The following is a 22815-nucleotide window of genomic DNA, read 5'->3' as shown; positions in this document are numbered from 1 at the left end:
TTTCATTGGCATAAGGTCCGTTTCTGGGCATACACAGGACTACTTCACACTACGCAACGGACTTATATCCAACATGAATCAGGTCCAATATGTGTAAAACCTCAGTGTTCTGCTTGTTATACCAAAGCTGATTGGTGCAGAGTATACAGAGTATCTCTTCTATATTACACCAGCCTTAAACACAAACCAACACTTCTTCAGATTGTATTTCCTAATCCCCCAGCATTATCACACATAGCTCTAAGAGCTTTGTCTGTACATCTCCTATTCTTAGCTATGGTCAGCTCTCGGATTTGGTTCTGATCCGCATTGTCTTCTGTTACTTCCTGATATTTTAGCCTCCAGGAAAATACCGCTTGTTTGGGGGGGCAGATTGCTTTATTCCTGTTTAGTTCACTGCCTCCCTTTTGCTAGCTTAACTGGTTCCTGATGAAGTTTCCAAACTGCTCCCATAGTGATACGTCCGTTGTATCTGTTACGAGCCGCGGCTCCACTACTGGTCGCCGCGGCTCGCTTCTGGCTGCCTCTGGCGTTCTAGCTGTCACCATGATGACCGGGACGTCACTTCCACCCACACGTTCCGGCTGTCATCAGGACAACAGCCGGGATGCTTCTATCCCTCATCGCCGCGGCCTGGCTGAACTGACAACCGGGCGCAATGCTAAAGGCGACAATTCATTAACAGCCTTCTGCGCTTATTTGGGCATGTGAGGGTTCTTTATTGTGATTGGGCCATCTATCTATAAAAGGCAGGGAGGGCTTAGCCTCCCTGACAGTTCTCAGTCTCTGTTTGGTGACCTGCTCCTGTGCTATGCATCTACTGTTATTTGTATTTCTCGTGTGACCCTTGACCTTGTTTACTGGACTTTGATTCTTTGCCTGTTGCCCGACCTTTGTAACATTTCTGGACTCTTCTTTTTTGCTGCCAGCCCTGACATCTTGCCTGTTGCTGACCACGGTACCTGCTTCGAACCTGAGAACTTTGCTTGTTTCCTGACTATGCTTTATTCTATCTCCCGCTACTCTGCGCTATGGTACATTCATTAACTTGTACTACTCTGAGTGTAAGACCGGGGGGCATCTGAGTACCTGTGAGCGCGTCTAGCTCTACGGGAAAGGTGGCTGCTAGAGGTGAAGACCTATCCATCTTGTTCTACAAGTTTATGATAGGACTGATAGCCGTAACAGTATCATATGAAATGAAAGCTTTTCTGATGCGATAGCTATGGTTCTAAAGCACAAGAGTACAATAGAGTACAGGGCAATGTATTGCATGCATATTCCTGTGCAGTCAGCGCAAACAACAAGATTCTATAAAAACGCTCTGGTTTCCAAATCCAGAGGTGAAAAATTTATACACTGTATATTCACAAAAAGCAGTGACATCACAAAGATACACAGACAAAGTATTAAGGTCCATATCCATAGGTCAATGGGTCATAACCTCCCAAGAACTCGACGCCCTATTGGCTGATATCTTCTGGTCATTGTTCCTTGAGGTGGGGGTCATCTTTCCATGTGTGGCCAGGTGACCTTCCTCAGGCTCCCACATCTGGACCTTTATAAACTGGTTCTTTTATGGCATCTCTAGAGCTGCTATTAGGTGTATAACAAATAATATTAGCTGTAACTAGCGCTCACCATGTGATGTAATTACCATGTAGGAAACATAAATTACCTTCTTCACCGCATTATATTTAATATTAACTGAAATAAATAGATTAAAAATGTATTTTCATGTTGTTAATATCGTAATCGATATTAGTGTACAGGAATTGCTATTTATCACTTTCATACAATTATTAAACTTTAACATTAGTATTCTGGTTCCCCTAGAAGATGGGTGCAGGCCGTCCCTTTTGTATAGTCCCCTATCTTACCAGATAACATGACTGTGGTCTATTAATCCAAATCTCTCCTCATAACACCACGTCCTCAGCCACACATTGAGTCCTGTCCTCACCTCTGTGTACTGGTAACACTGCTGAGAGTTACAGTGGTTGTCACCTGCTTTACAGCAGTCAGTAACTTTATAAATGTATCTGTTCTGGTCATGACTTCAGCATTTGTCTCTAGGCCACAGTTACCTACTCTGCTGGAATGTCCAGAGACTACCACATTATGTCCTTTTTGTTGGTGTAGTGGGTGGGGGCGGAGCTAAATGCATCATCCTGGGCCCGCCTCCCTTTTGTGATATTGATAAAGTTTGACTGGGACGGGGCTTAACAAAGTGATCCATGTAGCTATGCCCCAATAACGGAGCCCCCTCCCGGAGAGCACTTCACACCTATATTTGTTAGCAACCAGTAAGAACACACAGCACAGATACAGACACAGTCACACTCTCCCCTCAGATTACAATCACTATATATACCACATGTGACCTGACAGCAGGTTACATGCAGTAAGCGCTGAACACACGTATGTTACCTACCTGCAATGCTCCAGACACCATGGGGGGAATTTATCAATGTGCAGATTTGGCAGCGAGTTCAAACCAACTGCACATTGAAGCATCTCACCAGCGATTATCACCTCCACACTGCTGGCGATGTGTGGCCTCGCCCCATTCTATGGGGGACTGAGCAGACCCAGGGATGCTTGTGCCAATGATAAGTAGCTTTGGCCCCATCCTGATACACCTGGTCGGTGGGGAACAACTTAAAAAATAATCCTGAATATAAAATACTGTTTTCGGTGCTCCTTAAGTAATAGGAAAATCATATGTGACTCCTTTATAAATAAAACTACTAATAGTGCGACATTTATGATTTAAAATAGTAATATTGCACTCAGTGGGTTTTTTCCTATATTCAAGCAATTTGTCATTGATAAAATCACCCAAAAGAAGCCAAAAATCACCTCTAGACAACAGCCCCCCACATAGTAATCGCAGACATCGCACCTACCTGCTGTGCAGCCAGACACCATGTGTATGTCCTATATAACCTGCTGATCACAGGGAATCTCCTTTCTCTCAGTGAGCTGAGCTATGGAAAGTATCACCAGGATCAGGACTTGTGTCTCTATCAGTTGTCTCTGCCCTGTTCTTACATGTAGTGTGGTAAACCGTAATTATTATTATTATTATTATTACTATCATTTATTTGTTGGGCGCCACAGGGTTATCGCAGCGCCTTACATAATACGAACAGTAGACCATACAGGGTAAAACATCACAGAACAATAAACACTAAGTACCAATGCTTCGGAAACTCCGGGCAGACATATGGAGTGAGGGCGGAGCAGAAGAGTCGGTATGAAGACAGGAGGGGAGAGGGGCCCTGCTCATGCGAGCTTACATCCTAAGGGAGGGTGGACAAAACAGGCACGAAGGGAGGCAGTGATGCAATGGAGAAAAATGGACCAGGGGAGAGGAGGGAGAACAAGCAGAGTGGATGAGGGGTTAAGTGGATGGTTGGTAGGCTTTCAGGAACAAGTGAGTTTTGAGTGCCCGTAGGAGCACAGATTGGGAGCGAGACGGATGGAGCGAGGGAGGTCATTCCAGTGCAGGGGGGCAGCTCGGGAAAAGTCTTGGACTCGGGAGTGGGAAGAGGTAATGAGAGTGGAGGAGAGGCGACGGTCGTTTGCCGAGCGCAGGGAGCGAGCGGGAGTATGAATGGTAAGGAGGTTAGAGATGTAGGGAGCAGTAGACTGGGAGAGAGCTTTGTAAGTGGTAGTAAGGAGTTTAAAGAGGATTCTGTAAGGGAAAGGGAGCCAGTGTAAGTCCTGGTAGAGAGGGGAGGCAGAGGAGGAGCGACGTGAGAGAAAGATAAGTCTGGCAGCTGAATTGAGTACAGATCAGAGTGGAGCGAGATGGGAGAGAGGGAGGCCAGTGAGGAGGAGGTTGCAGTAGTCCAGGCGGGAGATGATGAGTGCATGGATGTTAATCACCCAAATAGATCCTCAGCAGCATGAAGTATGATTAACATGTAGCACAATAATTATTATTTCTCTCATTTAAAAAAGTGGAAATCAGGATAAGTAATTTAGTATTTTAAGAATTAGCATTTTAGGAATTCTACAAAATTTAAAAAATAACTCCTTCGAGCCGGAATTGAACCAGCGACCTAAGGATTTCTGCACCCATTTCCACTACAGTCCTCCGCTCTACCAGCTGAGCTATCGAAGGGTTGTATTGTTACTGATGTTGTGAAATCATAGGTCAAAAAAAACCTGTCACAAACAGTAAACTATCCCCATATTATTGTTTTATACTGAGACGATACTTTGACGGTTGGATCCAATAAAAGGGAGAAGTCTGTGTATGAGATAGTACAGAAAAGAGTAGTTCTGCTCCATGTAGAATGTACAGCGTTGGTGGTATAGTGGTGAGCATAGCTGCCTTCCAAGCAGTTGACCCGGGTTCGATTCCCGGCCAACGCAACTCAATTTTAAAATAACCTACAATGTTTTTAATTAATTACAAGAAAGCATTGCAAGTATGATGAAACAAGTGAGGGAGAGCCAGATAATATATATTATTACTGCTGTTCTAAAACTGTACAAACAAGTGTGTATAAGACAATACTATGATAGCTATGCTTAGGAACAACATTATTTTCCAGACCTTTAATATTCCAATATATTTTTCAAATGATTATGTAACAATAAAAAACATATTTGGGGATGACATTAATGGAAAAGTATCTTCAAAAATATAATCTATTTGTTCTGTAGAAATACATTTCAATACAGGCAAAAGGTGCTGTAAGCCATAACAACTGATCAGATTTTAGTTTTGGTTTTATCAGTACAGTTTAGTAAATGAAAGCAAAAGTGTGATTACAGCTTATTCCTGGGCACCGATGTTCATAAATGTCTCCCATAGTCTCCTAAAAATGGTAGAGAATGTTCTACAGCAATACTATAATCACTGTACTATGGGCCTGATTCAAGTCAGAAAAAAAATTTCAGGTAAGTTGTTAGTTTATAAGTGCATGGATCCCACCATATATAAATCCAAGTGTATCTCAAGAACATTTCCATGTGACACACAGGACAGACTGCAGCACACGCACACATATGTGCAATAAAGGGTCTCATCAGGACCCATAACACTTTTATTTGAGCATAAAATAAATCAACAAATTGTATTAGTATAATCATATTTACACATTTTACTTTTCAAATGTACTTTTTTTTATACTAATTACATAAATAAAACTACTTTCAATTCACATTGTACACATAGACTGGTAAAATGCATTGTATCTTAGTTGTACACAGTTATCCTGTGATAGCTGGTGGCACCCATACATGTAACTCCTAAATCAAAGACTATGTTGTGCCAGTCATCACTATCAGCCGGGATTTACACCGGCCCTGTAGTGGGTACAGCAGACACTGCTGAAAACAAGCGGACATACGGCACACACAGGACCTGAATCAGCCGGATCTGTGTTGGAACATCCTCACTGTACATGGACTACGTTAGTCCTCCTCTTCCTCCCCCTTCCCCCTCCCAAGTGGTGGACAGTTGTGTCATTTGTGCTCAGACATGAATTGCTTTCATTGGCATAAGGTTCCTTTCTGGGCATACACAGGACTACTTCACACTACGCAACGGACTTATATCCAACATGAATCAGGTCCAATATGTGTAAAACCTCAGTGTTCTGCTTGTTATACCAAAGCTGATTGGTGCAGAGTATACAGAGCATCTCCTCTATATTACACCACTTTAAAACACAGACCAACACGTCTTCAGATTGTATTTCCTAATCCCCCAGCATTATCACACATAGCTCTAAGAGCTTTGTCTGTACATCTCCTATTCTTAGCTATGGTCAGCTCTCGGATTTGGTTCTGATCCGCATTGTCTTCTGTTACTTCCTGATATTTTAGCCTCCAGGAAAATACCGCTTGTTTGGGGGGGCAGATTGCTTTATTACTGTTTAGTTCACTGCCTCCCTTTTGCTAGCTTAACTGGTTCCTGATGAAGTTTCCAAACTGCTCCCATAGTGATACGTCCGTTGTATCTGTTACGAGCCGCGGCTCCACTACTGGCCGCCACGGCTCGCTTCTGGCTGCCTCTGGCGTTCTAGCTGTCACCATGATGACCGGGACGTCACTTCCACCCACACGTTCCGGCTGTCATCAGGACAACAGCCAGGACGCTTCTATCCCTCATCGCCGCGGCCCGGCTGAACTGACAGCCGGGCGCAACGCTAAAGGTGACAATTCATTAACAGCCTTCTGCGCTGATTTGGGCATGTGAGGGTTCTTTATTGTGATTGGGCCATCTATGTATAAAAGGCAGGGAGGGCTTAGCCTCCCTGACAGTTCTCAGTCTCTGTTTGGTGACCTGCTCTTGTGCTCTGCATCTACTGTTATTTGGATTTCTCGTGTGACCCTTGACCTTGTTTACTGGACTTTGATTCTTTGCCTGTTGCCCGACCTTTGTAACGTTTCTGGACTCTTCTTTTTTGCTGCCAGCCCTGACATCTTGCCTGTTGCTGACCACGGTACCTGCTTCGAACCTGAGACCTTTGCTTGTTTCCTGACTACGCTTTATTCTATCTCCTGCTACTCTGCGCTATGGTACATTCATTAACTTGTACTACTCTGAGTGTAAGACCGGGGGGCATCTGTGTACCTGGTGGCTGCTAGAGGTGAAGACCTCTCCATCTTGTTCTACAAGTTTATGATAGGACTGATAGCCGTAACAGTATCATATGAAATGAAAGCTTTTCTGATGCGATAGCTATGGTTCTAAAGCACAAGAGTACAATAGAGTACAGGGCAATGTATCGCATGCATATTCCTGTGCAGTCAGCGCAAACAACAAGATTCTATAAGAACGTTCTGGTTTCCAAATCCCGAGGTGAACAATTTATACACTGTATATTTACAAAAAGCAGTGACATCACAAAGATACACAGACAAAGTATTAAGGTCCATATCCATAGGTCAATGGGTCATAACCTCCCAAGAACTCGACGCCCTATTGGTTGATATCTTCTGGTCATTGTTCCTTGAGGTGGGGGTCATCTTTCCATGTGTGGCCAGGTGACCTTCCTCAGGCTCCCACATCTGGACCTTTATAAACTGGTTCTTTTATGGCATCTCTAGATCTGCTATTAGGTGTATAACAAGTAATATTAGCTGTAACTAGCGCTCACCATGTGATGTAATTACCATGTAGGAAACATAAATTACCTTCTTCACCGCATTATATTTAATATTAACTGAAATAAATAGATTAAAAATGTATTTTCATGTTGTTAATATCGTAATCGATATTAGTGTACAGGAATTGCTATTTATCACTTTCATACAATTATTAAACTTTAACATTAGTATTCTGGTTCCCCTAGAAGATGGGTGCAGGCCGTCCCTTTTGTATAGTCCCCTATCTTACCAGATAACATGAATGTGGTCTATTAATCCAAATCTCATAACACCACGTCCTCAGCCACACATTGAGTCCTGTCCTCACCTCTGTGTACTGGTAACACTGCTGAGAGTTACAGTGGTTGTCACCTGCTTTACAGCAGTCAGTAACTTTATAAATGTATCTGTTCCGGTCATGACTTCAGCATTTGTCTCTAGGCCACAGTTACCTACTCTGCTGGAATGTCCAGAGACTACCACATTATGTCCTTTTTGTTGGTGTAGTGGGTGGGGGCGGAGCTAAATGCATCATCCTGGGCCCGCCTCCCTTTTGTGATATTGATAAAGTTTGACTGGGACGGGGCTTAACAAAGTGATCCATGTAGCTATGCCCCAATAACGGAGCCCCCTCCCGGAGAGCACTTCACACCTATATTTGTTAGCAACCAGTAAGAACACACAGCACAGATACAGACACAGTCACACTCTTCCCCTCAGATTACAATCACTATATAGACCATATGTGACCTGACAGCAGGTTACATGCAGTAAGAGCTGAACACACGTATGTTACCTACCTGCAATGCTCCAGACACCATGGGGGGAATTTATCAATGTGCAGATTTGGCAGCGAGTTCAAACCAAACACACAATGAAGTATTTCACCAGCGATTATCACCTCCACACTGCTGGCGATGTGTGGCCTCGCCCCATTCTATGGGGGACTGAACAGACCCAGGGATGCTTGTGTCAATGATAAGTAGCTTTGGCCCCATCCTGATACACCTGGTCAGTGGGGAACAACTTAAAAAATAATCCTGAATATAAAATACTGTTTTCGGTGCTCCTTAAGTAATAGGAAAATCATATGTGACTCCTTTATAAATAAAACTACTAATAGTGCGACATTTATGATTTAAAATAGTAATATTGCACTCGGTGGGTTTTCTCCTATATTCAAGCAATTTGTCATTGATAAAATCACCCAAAAGCCAAAAATCACCTCTAGACAACCGCCCCCCACATAGTAATCGCAGACATCTCACCTACCTGCTGTGCAGCCAGACACCATGTGTATGTCCTATATAACCTGCTGATCACAGGGAATCTCCTCTCTCTCAGTGAGCTGAGCTATGGAAAGTGTCACCAGGATCAGGACTTGTGTCTCTATCAGTTGTCTGTGCCCTGTTCTTACATGTAGTGTGTTAAACCGTAATCACCCAAATAGAGCCTCAGTAGCATGAAGTATGATTAACATGTAGCACAATAATTATTATTTCTCTCATTTAAAAAAGTGGAAATCAGGATAAGTAATTTAGTATTTTAAAAATGAGCATTTTAGGAAACAACAAAATTTAAAAAATAACTCCTTCGAGCCGGAATTGAACCAGCGACCTAAGGATTTCTGCACCCATTTCCACTACAGTCCTCCGCTCTACCAGCTGAGCTATCGAAGGGTTGCATTTTTGCTGATGTTGTGAAATCATAGGTCAAAAAAAAACTGTCACAAACAGTAAACTATCCCCATATTATTGTTTTATACTGATGCGATACTTTAACGGTTGGATCCGATAAAAGGGAGAAGTCTGTGTATGAGATAGTACAGAAAAGAGTAGTTCTGCTCCATGAGTAATGTACAGCGTTGGTGGTATAGTGGTGAGCATAGCTGCCTTCCAAGCAGTTGACCCGGGTTCGATTCCCGGCCAACGCAACTCAATTTTAAAATAACCTACAATGTTTTTAATTAATTACAAGAAAGCATTGCAAGTATGATGTAACAAGTGAGGGAGAGCCAGATAATATATATTATTACTGCTGTTCTAAAACTGTACAAACAAGTGTGTATAAGACAATACTTGGATAGCTATGCTTAAGAACAACATTATTTTCCAGACCTTTAATATTCCCCTTAGATTGTACGCTCCTCTGAGCAGGGTCATCTCTCCTCCTGTCCTCACCACTCTTAATTCGGCTCTCCAGCTACCTAGCCCTCCTCCTCGAGGACCCTCTTCTCCCCTCTCGCTCCTTCCTCTCCCCTCTGGGGGTTTCCCTGTCATCTGGGCCCTCCCTCTCGGGCTCAGCCGTATGCAGGACCTTCCCCTCTCCCCTCCCCCGCCCCTCTAGCTGTGCTTCGAGCTCACCGAGTTACTGTGCTTATTGTTTACTGTACTGTGCTGTCTCACCTTGTATTGTAACTTTGTCTGTCCCTGTACGGCGCTACGGACACCTAGTGCCGCCTTATAAATAAAAATTAATAATAATAATAATAATAATAATTCTAATATATTCTTCAAATGATTATGTAACAATAAAAAACATATGTGGGGATGACATTCATGGAAAAGTAATACATTTCAATGAATTCATTTTACATAAACCATAATATAATGTAAATATAAAACATAAAACAAACATCATAGCAATGAAATAAAGTCTGTGTGTACTAAGCACTCACAATATAAATGTAACTTATTTGGGGATTCTTGCTCCTCCAGGGAGGGAACGTGTGTGCGTCTGTGCGTGTGTGTGCGTGTACAGAGTCAGGGGAGGTCACAGGTGTGTGGGTATTGTATTGCATTTAATATACATGTTACACAGTTCATAAAATGACCTAAGTGCCTAACCCTATATTTATCTAATGAAAATGCCCTCTGCTACTCCATGACAAGCTACTGTCCTACTCTGTCCTAATAACCCTACATTACATAGAGCCATCAGTATCTATAGACACACAGTGCAGCCCCCACTACTGATGTACACTACTGATAGGTTTAGCCCGGTGTGAAGATGTTCTGTATATAATTACCCATTTCCTGCTCTCCGTCTACCAGATCTTAGTTCATCTGTCCCTCATGACTCCAGGCTGCCCCTGTGTTACCTAATTATGTTCTACATGTTACTTCATTATCACATCCCTCAGAATCCCATTATATCATTTCACGCCAGGCTCATAGGTCTATAATTTTCTCCTTTGTCCTTACAGTTTGCTGCCACGTCTGCTCTCTGCCAGTCTTGTGTCACTGACACAATTATGAGGGAGTCCAAAAGTACAAGAATAGTAAATATTACAAATATAAACATATGTAAACACATAAATCAAATTAAACTTAAGTTGAAAACCCCAGATTAAAGGAAGTTTGTTAATTAATTTTGTTAGTTAATAATCTTGTCACAATTTAGCACTTTATATTTACAGATCAGACTTTTGAATCTTACAGTCATCAGAAAGATTATTTTAGAAATGTCAGAGATGGTGATGTGTGAAATCCCTGAGTCCATGGATAATACCACGTATAAGTCAGCTGTGCAAGAGGTTGTAGTCGTGGCCGAGTGGTTAAGGCGATGGACTAGAAATCCATTGGGGTCTCCCCGCGCAGGTTCAAATCCTGCCGACTACGGTTTCATTATCTTTTTTTTTCGTATGACCAATCATCTGTAACAGAGTGTATATTTAGCCAGTAGGTGGCAGTGGTGTACAACAGATGATCCCTATGTTGACTCAGGAAGGCAGACAGAGAAGGACAAGACACACAAGCATACTTGCCCACTCTCCTAGAATGTACAGGGCCAAAATTATGTGATGTGTGACGTCGACCCGCTCCCTGGACTCGCTCTTCACAAAAGTAGACAAGTATGGTGTAGTGTAGTTTTATTCACAATATTCATTCTGTCCCTATTACAGATCTGTGAACTCTCCAGGGAAATCCATTCAGAGAAGGAATCTATAACTCCAACAGTTCTGGGGGTTTTTCAGAAAAATCCCAAATTTTCACTATAAAAATGTGTTGCTTATCAGATGGGAGCGCGGCCAAATCAGAATTGTAATCAGTGCGGTTGTTCAAGTATTTTTCCCTCTAGACTATAAGTCACATGAGCAGCGTCCTCTCTACCTCGAACATCCCTGATGTCCTGTATTAAGGTGAATGTTTTGCTGTTTGTTTACTAATGTGGATAGAATTTGCTGCTTATTAATTCTAATAACTGTAACTATTATCTCATAGCATCCGTGTCCATGTTACGTTTATTGTGTACGTGTTACGTTTATTGTGTACGTGTTACGTTTATTGTGTCCGTGTACGTGTTACGTTTATTGTGTCCGAGTACGTGTTACATTTATTGTGTCCGTGTACGTGTTACATTTATTGTGTCCATGTACGTGTTACATTTATTGTGTCCGTGTACGTGTTACATTTATTGTGTCCGTGTACGTGTTACGTTTATTGTGTCCGTGTACGTGTTACATTTATTGTGTCCGTGTACGTGTTACATTTATTGTGTCCGTGTACGTGTTACGTTTATTGTGTCCGTGTACGTGTTACATTTATTGTGTCCGTGTACGTGTTACATTTATTGTGTCCGTGTACGTGTTACATTTATTGTGTCCATGTATGTCATATCAGTTTGACAATTGTGCAGATCTGCGGAACCTGTGTTACCCTATTAATAAACATTGATAATAATGACAGATAAGTTTTATCCTGATTTTTTTGCAGAACTGTTGGGAATTATATGAATCTTCTGGATGTGACATAGAAACATAGAATTTGACAGCAGATAGGAACCTCTAGGCCCATCTAGTCTGCCCATTTTCTTAACTTGCAGTTTACTCAAACCCTATTTGAACCTTAGTTGTTTGTAAGGATCCTTATGTCTATCCCAAGCATGTTTAAATTGCTCTGCAGTATTAGCCTCTACCACATCTGATGGAGGCTATTCCAATTATCAACTACCCTATCTGTGATTACTTTTTCCCCACATTTCCTCTGAACCAGGCTACAGCATGCACACGCGTCCCATTGCTATGCAATGGGACGCTTGTACCTCTCTGGCGCTAATTATGACAGCGCAAATGTGCTCTGCCCCATTGGTCCACCAAACTATTTAAAGCATTTCCTGGCCCCTCACCTGTACCAGGTCTCTAGCTGCCTTCAGCATTCCCAGTGTTCTAGTATTTGCCGGTTTGTGATATCTTCCTGCCTGCCTGTGACCCTTGTGACCCAGACCGTTTTGACTACCCCTTTTGGATCTCCCTATTGTACCACACTTGCAGAACGTTACAGACCCGGCTTGTCTCACCATCAATCCGGATACTCCTTGTGTACCTTCACTGCCAGCACAATTACAGACCCGGCTTGTCTCACAAATCTTCTCTCGTGCTTCGCTATCTGACTCGTGGAAGGACCGTGAGCTGCGTGTCTCCTTCGGTGGATTCCATAACTCCTTGTGGGGGTCCCTGGTGAAAACCAGGGGCACGTTCGATTCCGCAACTTCTCTTGAGTAGTGCCAATGATACGCAGGTACGCAAAATATAGTCATGACAATATCATTCTGGAGAAACAGCCTCCAGAATTGATCACAGAATTGTAGATAAGGCCGTACCAATAACCTATACAGTGACATTATTTGTCACTGTATAGGTCACAAATGTGAGGGCAGAAGGAGCACTCTGGCGCTCCTTTCGCCCCACATCGGGTGATGAAGTCCACTCCCTCATTCTCTTTTCTCCTCCTTCAACCTGCCAACTGGATCCCATCCCCTCTCACCTCCTTCGCTCCCTTTCCCCCTCTGCCTGCGCCCACCTTGGACACCTCTTCAATCTGTCTCTCTCTACTGGCATTGTCCCCTCTTCCATCAAACATGCCCTTATCCCCCCATTCTTAAGAAACCTAACGTTGACCCCACCTCTCTAGCTAACTACCACCCCATATCATTTCTCCCGTTCGCCTCCAAACTACTTGAGCGGATTGTCTGCAACCGCCTCTCCACTAACTCCCTACTTGATCTCCTCCAATCTGGTTTACGCCCCCTCCACTCAACTGAAACCGCCCTAGCCAAAGTCACTAATGACTTCCTCTCGGCCAAATCCAGGGACGACTTCTCCCTTCTCATTCTCTTGGACCTCTCTGCGTCCTTTAACACCGTGGACCACCCCCTCCTTCTGCAGACCCTTCTCTCTCTAGCACTTCCTCACTTCTTGACAGTTAAGTATTTTTCTCTTTTCTCCCATAATATTGTCTCTTTTACCCTCTGGGACGGTAGCTGTGCAGATTACCCCGCACTAGATGGACATATATCTTGTCTTCCTTATCACCCCCTTTCCCTTCCCTGGTCCCTTCCCCTTTCCTAGATTTATACAGAAAAATCCAACAACATTGTACTTTTACCAGCTTGGATTTCAGGATTAGATTCAGATCCAGGCATTACCTGTCAGACGCCAGTTTACTGTATTTCACTATTGTAATAAGTTATTTTGGAACATGCTCTACGAATATATTTAGTAGCACATGTATAAACTCTATTTTCTAGCTATAAAAATGTTATGCAATAATGTCATATTTATTTAGAAGTCAAATATCTAATGCCATTTGGTTTTCCCTTTATGTTCCTGTTGTTGACGAAAATAAACAGATTTAAAAAAAAAATCAAATTCCCATACCGGGAGTCGAACCCGGGCCGCCTGGGTGAAAACCAGGAATCCTAACCGCTAGACCATATGGGATCTGATGAGATTGTCACTGAAGTAGTAGCTGCCTACAGATATCTCACCTACTTGCCGTGCAGGAAGACACCATGGGCTAGATTTACTAAGCTGCGTTTTTGAAAAAGTGGGGATGTTGCCTATAGCAACCAATCAGATTCTAGCTGTCATTTTGTAGAAAGTACTAAATAAATGAAAGCTAGAATCTGATTGGTTGCTATAGGCAACATCCCCACTTTTTCAAAAACGCAGCTTAGTAAATCTAGCCCCATGTGTATGTCCTATATAACCTGCCTACTGATCACAGGGAATCTCATCTCTCTCAGTGAGCTGAGCTATGGAAAGTGTCGCCAGAATCAGGACTTGTTTCTGTGCCCTGTTCTTACATGTAGTGTGGTAAACCGTAATCACCCTAATAGAGGCTCAGCAGCATGCAGCATGATTAACATGTAGCAGAAAAATTACAATAAAAAGTTGAAATCAGGATCACTAATGTATATTTTGTATATGCAAGCGCAGCAGTTCAGCTCTTTTCCGGCTGTCATTTAGACAGCGGACAGCGTGCCAGGACTCAGGGGGTTGCCGACCCCTGACCTAGACTGTCGAAAAAATTTACACAAACTGAATATTGTTAAGGAAGAGGTCCAACGTTGTGCCATTTCAAACTGAATTTCTAAAATTGCATTTTGTTGTATTTATAACCTATGAGTTGGGGCAATGTCCAATTCATTCTGCTGTTAGGTGGGGTTGGGGTAGGACTGGAATTTCTGACAAATTTTAAATGAGGTGAAAACTCCGCAGAACATTTTTAAAATTTTTGCTCATCTTTAACAAGGGTTCATTTATGTAAACTGGTGCTTGGGCAAAAGGTGCTGTAACCCATAGCAACCAGTACTCTTTAGAAAACATCTGTGCACCAATTGTCATTAATGTCTCCCATAGAGCACAGAATTGTGTACAGCAATGTGATACTATAATTACTATAAAATACAAAGAGCCTAAATCAAGTCCAAACGCAACTTGCGGGAAGTTGTCTATTGTTCCGACCGTTTTCAAATCTAAGCGTATCTCAAGAACATTTCCATATGACACACAGATCAGACTGCAGCACACGCACACATATGTGCAATCAAGGTCTCATCAGAACACTTTAATATTAGCATAAAATAGAAACTTATCAGTATAATGATATATATATATATATATACACACACACTCATTTTTAAACTTTTTTTTGTTACTAATGACATATATAAAGCTGCTTTCAATTCATACTGTACACATTTGATGCATTTATTTAGTCTATCTTAGCTGTATACAGCTGTCTGCGATAGCTACTGCTGCACATACATATAACTTTTAAATCAAAGGCTGTGTCGTGCAGGGGAGGGATGGCAAAATTTAGCTCAGGGGGCGAGACTCGAATCAGCAGCCTATGAGGAACATTTTAGAGAAAAATAATTGCAGTTAGCACAGAGACCCAGCCCAAGGTAGCTCATTGTGGGACCGGCCCCGGGAGGCATCTGCCCCCCCCATCCCTGCCAGCCTCTGATGTTGTGCCAGTCATCACTATCAGCCGGCATTTACTCTGGCCCTGTAGTGGGTACAAAAGACACTGCTGAAAACAAGCGGACATACGGCAGACACAGGACCTGAATCAGCCGGATCTGTACAGCGCTGCGGAATTAGTGGCGCTATATAAATAAATGATGATGATGATGATCTGTGTTGGAACATCCTCACTGTACATGGACTACGTTAGTCCTATCCTTCCTCCCCCTTCCCCCTCTCAGGTGGTGGAGAGTTGTGTCATTTGTGCTCAGACATGAATTGCTTTCATTGGCATAAGGTCCTTTTCATGAGGCCCAAAGCCTGCTGCCTTGGTATAATTCTTGAATCTTCCATAGTTGAAACCACATTGCATGAGCGTAAGAGTCATAATATAATGCCAGGAGTTGGTACACAGTTATACGGGTTGTCAGAGAGAAAGAAAAGTAAGATATATGTATAATATTGTGACCATTTGTGCAATGGACTAATAGACTTATATAGCCCCTGAAGTCAGGGTTTGGCTGCAGAGAGTAAGGGCATAAGCTGACCTCATCCTGTTTCAGGCAAATATGTAATGTAAAAAGTTCTCTAAAACTGGTGTTATATGTCTCTCCATAAAACACCATGCTTCCCCAAACAGCCAGACTCAGGATCAAGACCCACAGAAACCATCTGGATTTATATTTCCTTTTGATACTAATAGTACCTCTATCTATTTGTCAATGTTTGTAATTGTTTGGAGAATATCAGGGAATCATATGTCCTAGCAAGGCAGCAGTATTTATGGCATTAAACGCATAGGAAATTAGAAGGGACCATGATCATAGACCCAGAGGATACTGTAGCGGAAGGCTGTGACATTCACATCAAGTCTGTCATCCAGTCCTGTCGCCTCCATCTTCAAAACATTGCTAGAATATGTTCCGATGGTACTAAAACTTTGTTCCATTCTCTCATCATCTTCCGCCATGGCTATTGTAAACTCCTCCAATCTGCCATTCCCCTCTTCAAACCACCCTAAATGACACAACAAGATTGATCAACTTCCTTTGCTACTCAACATCTGCTGCACCATTTTGCAAATTCCAAAACAGTCTTACTGTATCCTCCAGAATCTAATTCAAATTACTCCCCCTTACCTTCAAAGCATTCAATAAAACACCCCTTCATATATATCATCACCATTTATTTATGTAGCGCCACTAATTCCACAGCGCTGTACAGAGAACTCACTCACATCAGTCCCTGCCCCATTGGAGCTTACAGTCTAAATTCACTAACACACACACACAAGCAGACTAGGGTCAATTTGACAGCAGCCAATTAACCTACCAGTATGTATATATATCAAATCTCATCTCAAGATACACTTCCTCTCACACTCTTAGAGCTACCTCTGACCTGTGCCTTGTCCCTGATAAACACCTCTCACTCCTGTGTCTATGACTGTAACCACCTATTGTATTCCCTTCAACAGATAATCTTATTCAACCCAAGGCTTCAAATCTTTATATGCTCTGTGTACACTCACCTCTTTATTAGAGCTTACCCTACTGCCTCCTACGGCTACCCACACTGGTACACCCTCAATGGGGCAAGCTTGAACCTTATTTATCACCTGTAATATAGTGACTGGACATTATGAAGGAATCCCTTTTGTATACTTTATTTCTTCACTGAGACAGATGACAGCAAAGCATATATTAATAGTAATAACATTGTAAATGGAGAATTATTGATAATATTAGAATAAGATAAGAATGGATTTCAGGGGTTGTCCTCAAAGGCAGAAAGTTTCTTGAAAAAAAAAGAAAAGGACTCTGGTGAAACAAGTTTGGACAGAGTCCTGCATGCCGAACATTCTGAATCCCATTAATCACTTTATTTTCATTATTTATTACTTTATTTTGCTCTATTCTATTTTGTTGCTAATACTATATTAATACTATTATTACCTTGGCAATTCATTATCAAAATTAAGTAAAATCATAAACATGGTCAATAATTGGAGTGAGATATTCCCATATTGTTATATTATACTGATGAGATAGTTTGAAGGTTGGATCCAGTGAAAAGGAGACGTCTGTGTATGAGGTAGTACAGAAAAGAGGAGCTTTGTTCAGTGAGGAATGTACAGCGTTGGTGGTATAGTGGTGAGCATAGCTGCCTTCCAAGCAGTTGACCCGGGTTCGATTCCCGGCCAACGCAACTATGTTTTTATTTAATCTATACAAGAAACATTGGAGTCAGGTATCATGAAACAAGTGAAGTAAAGTCAGATCATATGTATTATTATTACTGCTGCTAGAACTGTACAAGTAAGTGTGTTTAAGACAATATTTGGATAATCATGCTTAGGAGCATCGTTATTTAACAGCCCTTTAAAAGTCTAAAATATTTCTAAAATAATTAACATTGAATACATACTTAGAGATATTAATGGAAAAGTGTCTTCAAAAATATAATCCATATGTTCTGTAAAACTACATTTTAATGAATGAAATTTACATAAATATTTCTTGCTTTTCTCTGCACCTTGTTCGTGTCTCTTAACCAGCGCCCACCCTCTTGGGCACAGGCTTCCAGCTTGTACTGAATGTCAACCAGACATCTGACTTGCCTTTCTCATTGCTTTGTTACATTGCTTACCCACCTTTAGGTCATCTGAAATAATAGACAAGCCCCAACATATGTAGAGATGACATTAACAGCATAGTATCCTAATAATAATTAATTTGTTCTATTCAACTACATTGTAATGAATTAAATTTACATAAACTGTAAAAAAGATGTAAATGTAAACATAAAACAAACATAATTACAAGGCCAAAAAGTCTGTGTGTGCCGAGCAATCACATTTTAAGCGAAACTTATTTAGGGATTTTTGCAAGTCCCGGGAGGAAAAAAGTGTATGGGAGCACAAGTCAGGGACAGGCACAAGTCCAGGTGGCCACTGCTATATGGGAGCACAAGTCAGGGGTGGGCACAGGTGTATGAGAGCACAAGTCAGGGACAGGCACAAGTCAGGGACAGGCACAGGTGTATGAGAGCACAAGTCAGGGACAGGCACAGGTGTATGAGAGCACAAGCCAGGGACAGACACAAGTCAGGGACAGGCACAGGTGTATGAGAGCACAAGTCAGGGACAGGCACAGGTATATGAGAGCACAAGTCAGGGACAGGCACAGGTGTATGAGAGCACAATTCAGGTGTGGGCACAGGTGTAAAGTCATAAATGACTAAAGCTAAGAGCTCTGCTACAAGTACAAATAAATCCTCAATTTCCCATACCGGGAGTTGATCCTGGGCCACCTGGGGGAAAATCAGGAATCCTAACTGCTAGACCTTATGTGACCTGACAGCAGGATACGTGTGATAAGAACTGAACACAGATATGTCATCTACCTGCAATGCAACCAGACACCATGGGGGGAATTAATCAATGTGCGGGTTTGGCAGGGAGATCAAACCCACCGCACATCAAAGCATTTCACCAGCGATATTAACATGTTTACTGCTGGGGATGTGCCTCACAGGGGGGTCCTGGTCTTACCTAGGGATACAACTTGTGCCATTACTAAGCACAGTGTCATTATCTTGGTACATCTGGCCAATTCCAAGTAAAAAAAAATGTGTCTCCTGAATAAATCAATCTGTTTGCTGTGTCCCCTTGAGTAAAAAAAAAAACAAATCATGTACATAAATTAAAACAGTAATAGTACAGTACACCCAGCAGTTTTTCTGCTAAGTTTCAGTGGTTTGCTATTGATAAAATGACTCAAAACCTCACTTGACAAAACCCACCCCCTCCATAGTAATAACTGAACACAGATCTCTCACCTTCCTGCTGGACAGACAGACACCAGGAGTCTGAGTCATTAAGAAGAGATAAGCAAAAAAAAAGGAACTAGTATTCTCCTGGACAAACCATGTTACAATACAAGGGGTGCAAATTAGTTTATTATTTCGCACATAAGTAAAATTCTGGCTGTTTTTTCATGTAGCACACAATTACATGATAGCTTTACTTTTACACTGAAATTTAAAGTTGATCTGGGACATGTCCTACCCCAACTATAAATCTGTCTCCACAATTTAAATTTACCCCCCCCCCCTCCAATGCAACATAGTTTTGCCCAGGTGCATACTTTTTGGGTCTGAGTCATTAAGGAGAGCAAAGCATATAAAAGGAGTAATATTTGCACCTGGGCAGAACCATGTTGCATTGGAGGGGGAGGTAAATTTAAAATGTGGGGACAGATTTATAGTTGATGTAGGACATGTCGTAGACCAACTTTAAATTTCAGTGTAATGATGTGAATGAGTTCTCTGTACATCGCTGCGGAATTAGTGGCGCTATATAAATAAATGATGATGATGATAGTGTGGGAAACCGCAATTACCCTAATAGAGTCTCACTGGTATGATTAACATGTAGCAGAAAAATGACTAATTCTCCATTAATAAGTTGAAATCAGGATGAGAAATGTATATTTTGTATTTTGAGGTAATTTACTATTTTAAACAGTGAGAAATGTAGAGATTATACAAAACAAAAAAATAACTGCTTCAAGCCAGAATTGAACCAGCAACCTAAGGATTTCTGTATCAACTACTACTACTACTTCTACAGCCCTCTACTCTACCAGCTGAGCTATCGAAGGGCTATAGTACTGATGCTGCTGTGACATCATAGGTCAAACAAAAGTCACAAATTGTAAACTCAAAAAATAAATTCCTAAGATGATTCTACAAAATGACCCAGCGATCTAACTGGATGTACTAAGAAGTTACAGCCCCAATGAGTGGCAGAGAAGAAGGTGTAAGTGGTTATGGAATTGGGATGTTTTGAAACTCTAGGCTGCCCCGTACTCCCCTAAGAACTACCAATCCATGCCACGAGCACTAGGGGGCATAAGATACCATCCAAAATGTATCCATCGAGACAAAGGTGGCTAAAGTTGTGCCATCTTCTCCCTAGTCCCTCTCATCTACCCCCCTGTGCCACATTCTCCTTAGTCCACATCCATAGGTCGATAGGTCATGACCTCCCAAGAACTCGATGCCCAATTGACACGATTGTGGTCTATTAATCCAAGTCTCTCCACATAACAACACTTCTTTAGCCACACATTGAAGTTTCTGATGCAGTGTGTTCTGTCCTCACCTCTGTGTACTGGTAATACTGCTGAAAATGTTACAGTATTGTCACCTGCTTTACAGCAGTCCCTAACTATCTAAATGTATCTGTTGCCATCATGACTTCAGTCCCTAGGCCATAGTTACCTAATCTGCTGGAATGTCCAGGAGACTTCCCGCCTCCCTTTTGTGATAGGCTGATGTGAAGAGGAGCCAGTGTGTATAAGCACGCGCATGTATAGGGTACGTGTGCGCGATGCACGTATAGGGTACGGGTGCGCATGCGCAGTTGCATAGTAGAACCCCCACTGTGTGTGCCAACTCAAGTCAGCACATACACAGTGAGGAGAACCACCAGGGGTAATGACATCATCACCCCTGGACACACACGTGTGTGTGGTGAATCACCACACACACGTTGCTGCTGGGGAGGCTGGGAGTTTCCAGGTCTGGCTTTTATAGTCCAGACCCAGACTCCCCCTCCCTCTCTTGCTGCCTGCCCCCTGGACAATGAGTATTAGACTATACTAGACTGCACTACACTACACTAGGGACATACTACATACAGAAAAGATATAGGACACACTACACTGCAGAAAATATACATATTATACTACATTACAGAAAAGATATTATATAGGAATACACTGCACTATAGAAAATACATTATACTACAGAAAACCTACACTAAGCTACAGGAAAGGATTCTATGCTACAGGAACGTTCCCTACACTGCAGATAAAGAATTGGATCCAGGATACAAGGACTTGATAAGTGTCATAAATATATATATATATATATATATATATCTATAAACCTATATGTGTGTTTGTAATGTGGATTTAACTACTTATATACATACAGTCAAGTCCATAAATATTGGGACATCGACACAATTCTCATATTTTGGGCTCTATACACCACCACAATGGATTTAAAATGAAACTAACAAGATCTGCTTTAACTGCAGACTTTCAGCTTTAATTTGAGGGAATTTACATTCAAATCAGGTGAACAGTGTAGGAATTACAACGGTTTCTATATGTGCCTCCCACTTTTTAAGGGACCAAAAGTAATGGGAAAAACTAAACAATCCTACATCAAACTTTCACTTTTTAATACTTTGTTGCAAATCCTTTGCAGCCACTAACAGCCTGAAGTCTGGAACGCATAGACATCACCAGACGCTGGGTTTTGTCCCTGGTGATGCTCTGCCAGGCCTCTACTGCAAATGTCTTCAGTTCCTTCTTGTTCTTGGGGCATTTTCCCTTCAGTTTTGTCTTCATCAAGTGAACTGCAGCTCAATGGGATTCAGGTCAGGTGATTGACTTGGCCATTGCATAACATTCCACTTGTTAGCCTTAAAAAACTCTTTGGTTGCTTTTGTAGTATGGTTCAGGTCATTGTCCATCTGCACTGTGAAGCGCCGTCCAATGAGTTCTGAAGCATTTGACTGAATATGAGCAGATAATATTGCCGAAACACTTCAGAATTCATCCTGCTGCTTTTGTCAGCAGTCACATCATCAATAAATACAAGAAAACCAGTTCCATTGGCAGCTATAAATGCCCACGCCATGACACTACCACCACCATGCTTCACCGATGAGGTGGTATGTTTTGGATCATGAGCAGTTCCTTTCCTTCTCCATACTCTTCTCTTTCCATCACTCTGGTACAAGTTGATCTTTGTCTCATCTATCCATAGGATGTTGTTCCAGAGCTGTAATGGCTTTTTTAGATGTTGTTTGCCAAACTCTAATCTGGTCTTCCTGTTTTTGTGGCTCAAAAATGGTTTACATCTTGTGGTGAACCCTCTATATTCACTCTTGTGATGTCATCTCTTGATTGTTGAATTTGACACATATACACGTACCTCCTGGAGAGTGTTCTTGATTTGGACAACTGTTGTGAAGGGGTTTTTCTTAACCAGGGAAAAAGTTCTTCTGTCATCCACCACAGTTGTTTTCCGTGGTCTTCCGGGTCTTGGTGTTGCTGAGCTCCCCGGTGCATTCTTTCTTTTTAAGAATCTTCCAAACAGTTGATTTGGCCACACCTAATGTTTTTGCTATCTCTCTGATGGGTTTGTTTTGATTTTTCAGACTAATGATGGCTTGCTTCACTGATAGTGACAGCTCTTTGGATCTCATATTGAGAGTCGACAGCAACAGATTTCAAATGCAAATGTCACACCTAGAATCAACTTCAGATCTTTTACTTGCTTAATTGATGATGAAATAATGAGAGAATAGCCCGCACATGTCCATGAAATAGGTTTTGAGTCGATTGTCCCATTACTTTTGGTCCCTTAAA

General features: G+C 41.9%; 7 non-coding genes across 7 annotated transcripts; 4 read left to right on the top strand and 3 right to left on the bottom strand.

Annotated features, from left to right (window-relative positions):
* Nucleotides 1-4042: 4042 nt before the first annotated feature.
* Nucleotides 4043-4132, bottom strand: TRNAY-GUA (transfer RNA tyrosine (anticodon GUA)). The gene is given in 2 exon segments: nucleotides 4043-4078; nucleotides 4096-4132. It is a non-coding gene; the product is annotated as a tRNA-Tyr (tRNA).
* A 182-nt stretch (nucleotides 4133-4314) lies between these two features.
* TRNAG-UCC (transfer RNA glycine (anticodon UCC)) lies at nucleotides 4315-4386 on the top strand. The gene has a single exon. It is a non-coding gene; the product is annotated as a tRNA-Gly (tRNA).
* Nucleotides 4387-8702: 4316 nt separating this feature from the next.
* On the bottom strand, nucleotides 8703-8792 carry TRNAY-GUA (transfer RNA tyrosine (anticodon GUA)). The gene is given in 2 exon segments: nucleotides 8703-8738; nucleotides 8756-8792. It is a non-coding gene; the product is annotated as a tRNA-Tyr (tRNA).
* Nucleotides 8793-8974: 182 nt separating this feature from the next.
* TRNAG-UCC (transfer RNA glycine (anticodon UCC)) lies at nucleotides 8975-9046 on the top strand. Its single transcript has one exon. It is a non-coding gene; the product is annotated as a tRNA-Gly (tRNA).
* A 1605-nt stretch (nucleotides 9047-10651) lies between these two features.
* On the top strand, nucleotides 10652-10733 carry TRNAS-AGA (transfer RNA serine (anticodon AGA)). Its single transcript has one exon. It is a non-coding gene; the product is annotated as a tRNA-Ser (tRNA).
* A 3029-nt stretch (nucleotides 10734-13762) lies between these two features.
* TRNAE-UUC (transfer RNA glutamic acid (anticodon UUC)) lies at nucleotides 13763-13834 on the bottom strand. The gene has a single exon. It is a non-coding gene; the product is annotated as a tRNA-Glu (tRNA).
* Nucleotides 13835-17500: 3666 nt separating this feature from the next.
* TRNAG-UCC (transfer RNA glycine (anticodon UCC)) lies at nucleotides 17501-17572 on the top strand. The gene has a single exon. It is a non-coding gene; the product is annotated as a tRNA-Gly (tRNA).
* Nucleotides 17573-22815: the final 5243 nt, after the last annotated feature.

This window comes from Mixophyes fleayi, chromosome 3 (genome assembly GCF_038048845.1).
Source record: "Mixophyes fleayi isolate aMixFle1 chromosome 3, aMixFle1.hap1, whole genome shotgun sequence".
Classification (NCBI taxonomy): domain Eukaryota; kingdom Metazoa; phylum Chordata; class Amphibia; order Anura; family Limnodynastidae; genus Mixophyes; species Mixophyes fleayi.
The sequence above is the reverse complement of the archived record's forward strand: the minus strand, read 5'-3'. Positions and strand labels throughout refer to the sequence as shown.